Source organism: Tursiops truncatus, chromosome 20, assembly GCF_011762595.2.
Source record: "Tursiops truncatus isolate mTurTru1 chromosome 20, mTurTru1.mat.Y, whole genome shotgun sequence".
Classification (NCBI taxonomy): domain Eukaryota; kingdom Metazoa; phylum Chordata; class Mammalia; order Artiodactyla; family Delphinidae; genus Tursiops; species Tursiops truncatus.
This window is the reverse complement of record NC_047053.1, coordinates 37,058,199-37,064,334: the sequence shown is the minus strand read 5'-3', so window position 1 is coordinate 37,064,334 and position 6,136 is coordinate 37,058,199. Positions and strand designations below refer to the sequence as shown.

Sequence of the window (6,136 nt, the reverse complement as noted above, 5' to 3'; positions counted from 1 at the left end):
GCTGGGCCGCTGAGCCTGCACGTCCAGAGCCTGTGCTCCGCAATGGGAGAGGCCACAACTGTGAGAGGCCCGCATAACGCAAAAAAAAAAAAAAAAATCCTTTTTCCACCCAAACCCCTTATTTTTTTTAACCAAGAAAGCAGGTATTAATATAATGATTCTTAGCATTGTGCCACATTAATTTTTTTCTAAGTAATCTGCAATTATTTAGAGATGTTTTTACTACATTGATGTGGGCCAAGTACAATCCTCATTTTTATAGGACATGATTGCCCTATGACATAGATTTATAAAATTTACACAAAACTATAATATTGATACAAAAGTAATTTTTTCAGTGTTTTATTATATTTTAGGATGGCAATACACAAATAGTTTAAATGTGAAATTTAGAAAATTTTATCGAAATGAACCCAGTAAAACTCTGTTATAAACTGGCATATTGGGACTTCCCTGGTGGTCCAGTGGCTAAGACCCCCATGCTCCCAACGCAGGGGGTCTGGGTTCCCTGGTCGGGGAGCTAGATCCCACGTACCACAACTAAAGATCCTACATTCCGCAACCAAAAGATCCCATAAAAGCAACTAAAAGATTCCGCACGCCACAACTAAAAAAAAAAAGAGATCCTGCATGCCGCAACTAAGACCCAATGCAGCCAAATAAATAAATATTAAAAAAAATAAAAAATAAACTGGCATATTATAGCATGGATAGAGGTACAAAGTCATAAAGTTTCTTCCAAAATGTAACTTTATTTTTTAAAACCATAATATTTCACAAGTAATTGAAAATAAGGGTATCTGTCTTTACATTGTGCCCAATACCAGTGGTACATATCACTGGTGGATAACTGAAATTGGCGGATTGTTTTCGCTGAATTGATTAGTTGTTTCAACTTTGTATGGATACAGACTGAAGAGCCTTGACCTCATAAAAGACTTCAGAGGGAGCTCGGTTAGAGACTATACCACAAAGATCTACACCACCATAATTAACTGTGTAACTTGGATCCCTCCAAAATACTGACACTTGCCCTAATTACCTAGGTAAGGACATAGAGCTGCTCTCTTGACCTGAAGTACAAAATTTTAGTTTGAAACACAAGTTATACCAAAGAGTTAAGAGGAATGTTTCAGTGGGAAATGTTACGTCACGGACTCCACAGAAAACAGAAGATCATCCCTGAATGTATTAATGTTCAGAGCCATGCTTCTTGCATTAGTGTATCTGTCAGATTACCCCTTTTTGTTATGTACCACCATGTAGTATTGTACTTGTTAATATTCCCTAAGCAGCTTAGACAAATGATCACTGATATATGTTTGGGGTAAATAAATATTTTCATTTTCTCCTCACAATGTGGTGGTTGGTACCCAAAAAGACTTTGAAGTTGAGTTTTCATTATACAGTGTCATTTGGGGAGAGCAGAAAAGTGGACTACTGGTAAACTGTTAAAGAGTTTGTTCCTGGGAATTCTGTTTTCAAAGATGTAGTTTTCATCCTAGAATTATAGAATTTTGAAATGGAAAGAGACATTAACAATTTTCTAGTCCAACCATTACATTTGTCAGAATAAACTGAAGCCCTGAATGTTAAATCACTTATTGAAGGCCACATAATTTGTTGCCTAGACAAGCTCCTAGAACAGTATTTTTTCTTGGCCAGTATTTTAAAATGAAAGTTTTCCATCTTAAGTTTGACATATACTGCCTCAATTTTCTTTCTTTTTAAAACATGGAAATTGAACACAATGTTATAAATAAAAACTATTAAGTTAATCTTTCTCCTTGTTTATTTTTAAGGTAGAAATAAAAATCAATGTAGAACAATCAAGACAGACTTTTCAAAGGAATAGATACCACAGATTTGGGGCCCAAGTCTACTCTGGACCCTCAAATACATGGTTTCTTCAACCTACTTGGAGAGAGAAATATGTTGAAAGTTTTTTGTTTTGTTTTGCTTTTAAGAAAAGGAACATATGACCATATAAAAAACATTTATTTGAGGGTAAGAGACAGATTTTCCCCAAATAACAAGTAAGATAAGTGTAGTCATCTTATTTCAATAATTTATAATTCAGCTATTCAGAAAGAATGAGGACTATATAACTGTTTCTTTCTTTAAATGAGAAGCTGGAGCACAAGGGGTATGGAGTGGGGAACATATGATAAATCTTAAAAACTCAAATGACAACTTCCTTCTAGAGAGTGAGACATGGGAAATCACACGACCCCAGATTGTGCAATCTCTAAAGACAGTGATAAAGTGACTACTTCATAGATGAAGACAGACAACATGCTCTTGGACCTACAAGGGAACCTCCTCGTGTGAGAAAGGAAAGAACATACTTTAGCATAATATGCAGTTGCACTTAGACCTAAGGAAAGGCTATCAAATAAATTTTTGAGCAGTTCTCCATAGTAACTTTAATGAGTCTACATTTCAGCTCTCTGTGTTCTCAACACCTCTGTCTACAGCTCAAACGCACGCAGCAGCTGCCAGCCATGCCCATGAATTCCTGATGTCCCAGCTGAGTGCCTCTGCCTCTGAGCTCAAAAAGCCCCTTGCTTGACAGGGGTTAACCATATCCGGAAGGCTCTGGAAGAGGTCTGCTGGGCAGCAGGACTGCTGTTGATGAGAGGCTTCTTGTTGGACTTGAGTCCAGGAGCTGTGGGAAACCCAGAAACAGCAAGGCTCAGATGGGAATAGCAGCAAAGGTATCAGCTTCCGATACTAGTCACGGACTAAGACAAGAATTAGGAGTTCTCGCCACTCCGCCAAGCCCCACAGTTGGGAAAGAATTGACATCTCCCGCAAAACCCCACTCCCAAGTAAATTTGATTTGCTGTATCATCCTCAAATTAGAATGAGTCACTAGTTAATTAATTAATGCAATTATGCAAGCATGATTGTAAGCCACCCTGCTGACATATAAAGATGTTTTTTACCTTTAATTACCAGGAGAAAATGGACAAATTGGAGTTTGAGCACCTAACTTGAAGAAAAAACTAGGAAATATAGTCTCTCCCACCACGCACACCACTCCCAACACATTCTACTTAAAAATCCTTCGCATTGTGGGCTTTACTTTTCATTTTTAAAATTGTTACTTTAAATTAGGTCTCAAAGAAAGAAGTTGGCATTTCTTATTCTTTTCAGAGTGGTCTGGGAAATGCTACATCAGTGCACCTGAGAAAAAAATAGGAAAACAAGATCTCTTGTAATTTTGTTTTTGAATCAATACCCGGAATAATGGCCAGAAGCAAAAATCCACCGGTGCGTCAGCAAGCAGGATGCTCGGCCAGTCAGCTTCATCCTTCCCCCCTGAGCTGTAGGCTCCACGCCGCCGCTGCGGGCCCCTAGAGCAGATAGATAATGTAGGACAGAATGACCAGACCTATGATGGCAAAGAACATCAGGATGAAAATATCCAGCATTGTGGAGTCCTTGGCCGAGGAGGCCTCTGGGTCCCGGGGAAATGTGAGCTGTGAGCACGGAGGTTGCAGTCAGTGGAGAGAAATGGCTCCCTCTTCCCTCCACTGCTCAGCCCTCCTTTCCCCTCCCCCTCCCAGGGCCTGAGACCAAGGGATGCTGCATCTCCATCAGCAGCTTACTCTCCCCCCTCACCCCACAGCCAACCAATCACAAAGCCCGGGAGCGGGTAACCAAGGAACTGCTCGATTTCGACCAGGCAGAAGTGAAGAGGCTCAATTTCTCCCCAGGAACCCAATCCTACCCCTTTGTATCTAAATGGAGTCTGAATGTTATGGAAGTAGGAAGAGATCTGATCTGTATCCAGGTGCCCAAGGAATGAATACGCCTGAGTGCCTTTCTTCTCCTTTTTCCCTCCCATCATCCTTGGCAAATAAGCTCAGAAAATAATGGTTGGGAGCTGGGTGGGCCACTGGCACATTGTAAAGTCACGTTATGGAGGGACATGGATGAAGTTCTCATGTGAGTCTCAGATGACATGTCTGGGGATGGAGCTAACACTTATGGGATTTCTATACTGTGTCAGATACTGCACACGTGGTGTAATTTCAACCTCCCTACAAGTCTTTTATAGATGAGGCTCAGAGATGGTCAGGAACTTGCGTAATGTTTCACTGGAAAGGGTAGAGACCAAGATTCAAAACTAGGCTTGTGGGCTTCCCTGGTGGCACAGTGGTTGAGAGTCCGCCTGCCGATGCAGGGGACGCGGGTTCGTGCCCTGGTCCGCGAAGATCCCACATGCCGCGGAGCGGCTGGGCCCGTGAGCCATGGTCGCTGGGCCTGCGCGTCCGGAGCCTGTGCTCCGCAACGGGAGAGGCCGCAGCAGTGAGAGGCCCGCGTACCGCAAAAAAAAAAAAAAAAAAAAAAAAAAAAAAAAAAAAACTAGGCTTGTCCACTCCGGAGTCCAACGTTCTTCTCTCGCTCCAGACTGGCCCACCCTATTAGTCTGAAATGCCCCCTCAGCCCCACCTGCACTTCTCAGTTTGCGATGCGTGTTGCTCAGATCCCTCCGATTACAGTGTGAGCCCCAGAGGTCTCTCCTCCATTGACTCCTTATCTCTTCGTGGTCATTTCCCACATCCTTGTCCCTCTTATATCCTCTTCAGAACTCATTGCAGTGTTATACCCAGAGAGGGCACTAAAGAACTCTCGGTTAGGCCCATCCCTCTGCAGTAGGTGTCTAGAAATGCAACTCAAGTGACTTTTTTTTAATTGAAGTATAGTTGATTCACTATGTTGTGTTAATTTCTGCTGTACAGCAATGTGACTCAGTTATACATATATATATATTCTTCTTCCTATTCTTCAAGTGGCTTCTTCTGAGGGGAAAGGAGAATTGGTGTTTTATAGTTTAAGCTGGGTGGCGGGTAGTCAGTTATGTCTTATGTAATTTTTATGCCTTTTGTCTTATTTCCTACTAAAAAAACAAAAAACAAAAAAAACCTCCCTGTGTCACCTCTGAGGTCTAGTGTCCTTGGCTCCACCCCAGCTAGTTCTTTTGAAGGACCCAGGACGAGGGCATTAGCAACCCCTTCATCATGCTAAGCTTCAGGAACTTAGGCCATTTCTAGAAGGGGGTTCAGAATCTCCCCGCATGGGTTCCAGCGGGCAGGGAACAGAGCTGTTAGGGAGTGGAGACTTGGCGCTGGTTCCCTCCCAAGCAGACCAGCCCTGAAATCACTCTGGAGGTGATTGAAGCTCCTGGGAAGAAGAGGCTCCACAGACAACAGGGTGCAGGCCAACGGAGGCAAGAGTTGCCAACTCATTCCCCGCTATTGGGGCAATATTAGGCAGCCTGCGCCTTCGGAAGGGGAGCAGGTGTCAGTACTGACTTTAATTATCCTACCCAGTACTGCCTCACCACTCACTACACCGCTGCAGCCTGGCAGCCGCCTCATCCCCTAATTACAAAGGCTTACTCTGGGGAAAGGCCTTTCCTCTCCAGCCTGCTGCTATCCGGAAGCCAGGGAAAGCCTTAATTCTGAGCCCGAGTGGGCAATGCTCCTCTCCACAAAGCCTGACTGGTGGGCCCGCGCTGGGGCTGAAGGATCTGGATTCCTTCTCTACCACTGTCCCTTTCCCAACCCTGCAGAAGAGGGGAAGCTGGCTGCCGTGCCTGGTCAGAGGTCAGACCCAGGTCACCTGGAGCAAAGAATGGAGCAAGGGAGATACTGCCGGGAGAGGGGCAAAGGGCATGTGGCAAGGTCATAGCGGGAGGCTGGGAGCATCACACTGGGGTCCTAACACCTCCAGCCCTGCCACCAGCTGTGTGACTCCCACCAAACATTTCTGCATTTCTGGGCTTCAGTGAACCCCATCTGTAAGATGGACATCACAGTAGCTACTTCTCTCACAGAGCTGGTAATAATGTCAAAGGGAAAAAATGTGTGTTTAAGATCCATTCATCAGACATTGTGAGTGCCGCTTCGGGTTGCCAGAGCACCTTGTGGATGGCTTCACCCATGTCATCCCACTGCAGACTGTCCCAGGCCATCTGTCATTTCATTCCTCAAACACGTGCTGAGTTCCTCCTTTGTGTCAGGCAGAGGCAAAATTGCCCCCACCCCCAAGCTGAGCTCATTCAATAATTCAGCAAACATTTGCTGAGCAGCTATGTGCCCAGCCCTGGGCAGGCAGCGGGGTT

At 44.2% G+C, this 6,136-nt stretch overlaps 1 long non-coding RNA gene across 1 annotated transcript; it reads right to left on the bottom strand.

The window, feature by feature from the left end:
* Positions 1 to 1,981: 1,981 nt before the first annotated feature.
* On the bottom strand, positions 1,982 to 3,935 carry LOC141277306 (uncharacterized). The gene is made up of 2 exons (XR_012328443.1): positions 3,245 to 3,935; positions 1,982 to 2,668 (listed from the first exon to the last, which is right to left on the bottom strand). It is a non-coding gene; the product is annotated as an uncharacterized lncRNA (long non-coding RNA).
* Positions 3,936 to 6,136: the final 2,201 nt, after the last annotated feature.